The sequence below is a fragment of the Colobus angolensis genome, unplaced genomic scaffold (genome assembly GCF_000951035.1).
Source record: "Colobus angolensis palliatus isolate OR3802 unplaced genomic scaffold, Cang.pa_1.0 Scaffold203, whole genome shotgun sequence".
Classification (NCBI taxonomy): Eukaryota; Metazoa; Chordata; class Mammalia; order Primates; family Cercopithecidae; genus Colobus; species Colobus angolensis.
Genome location: NW_012115189.1, coordinates 3631538 through 3633035, shown reverse-complemented (window position 1 = coordinate 3633035; position 1498 = coordinate 3631538). Strand labels below are relative to the sequence as shown.

Genomic DNA, 1498 nt, shown 5'->3' with positions numbered 1-1498 from the left:
CGGCGAGTCGGGGCACGGCAGGGACCCTCGCGCGAGAGAGGTGGTAGGTACCCCGGAGGCCCTGGGGCTGGCCCTGGTCTGCAGCCCGCTCCTGGCTGGGGCCGCCGCCGTCTGAAGAGTGGGAGAAGGGGGGCCTACAGTAGGGTGAGGTTTTCCGCTTGTGGGTTGCCAGGAAGTGTATTGGAAGGTGAGGAGAATTAGCAGGAGGAACCTCCCACCTTCACTCATTTCGTGGCCAAGTGGATATTTCAATATAACCATAGCTCACTTAACGGGAGCTGCTCAGTGCAAACTGAACAACAATGATGAATGACCCAGATTTACTGGGGTAGCTGGAGAGGGGAAAGGAAGCCTTTATTTCTAACAGCTTGACTATAAGTAGCTTGTTGGAATCATCCCATATGGAAACAGCAAAAGCATTGAGCGAGCCTGACTCCCATATTCATATCACACTTTACATACTGTTATCTCAGTCTGGTTTTGTCTATTGTCATTCACAGTCACTTCTTCAGTACCTAGAAGAGCTCCCTGAACGCAGGAAGCATTCAATAAGTTACTGTTGAAACCATGTACAGATGGATGGGATCTCATTTCACTCTTTGAAGAAGCATGGACAGGTATCTGCTCTCCAAAGGCGGAGAGATGGAAGAGGAGTCAGGCAGCACCCTAAAATGGACTATCGATCTTGCCTGAGGCTTTGGGACAAGCTTATCATGAATCTGACTTTTCTTTTTCTTTCTTTCTTTCTTTCTTTATTATAATTTTTTTTTGAGACGAAGTCTCGCTCTGTCACCCAGGCTGGAGTGCAGTGGCGCGATCTCGGCTCACTGCAACCTCCGCCTCCCAAGTTCAAGCAATTCTCCTGCCTCAGCCTCCTGAATAGCTGGGATTACAGGTGCCCACCACCATCTCTGGCTAATTTTTGTATTTTTAATAGAGACGGGGTTTCACCATGTTGTTCAGGCTGGTCTCGAACTCCTGACCTCGTGATCCTCCCACCTCGGCCTCCCAAAGTGCTGGGATTACAGGTAGGAGCCACCATGCCTGGCTGACTTTTCTTATTCCCTCTGAAACAAGTCTGGTTTCCAGGAGAAAAGAAACATGATGATTTCTTCCTTTTCCTTAGGATGTTTGTTTTCCTCTCTCCTTCAGGGATTATTAGGCAGGAGAGATCCCAAGAGCCTCTTTCCACACTAGAAAGGGGAAGCTCTTGATTTTCTCCTACTGCTTCTGAAATATCCCCAACCCCATAGTCATAGCTGCTAGTTTTAGCTAACAGGAGGTGAAATCTGTCTTCTGAGTATCCTTTGGCCTTTTCCAGATTTTCTTTTTTTTTTTCTTGAGATAGGGTCTTGCTGTGTTGCCCAGGCTGGAGTGCAGTAGCTCAATCATAGCTCACTGCAGTCTTGAACTCCTGGGCTCAAGCAATCCTCCTGCCTCTGCCTCCTGAATAGTTGGGACTACAAGTGTGCACCACCATGCCCAGCTAATTTTTTTA

At 48.3% G+C, this 1498-nt stretch overlaps 1 pseudogene; it reads left to right on the top strand.

Moving 5' to 3' along the window:
* Nucleotides 1–1498, top strand: part of LOC105511758 — a 15012-nt pseudogene that overhangs the window by 3898 nt on the left and 9616 nt on the right.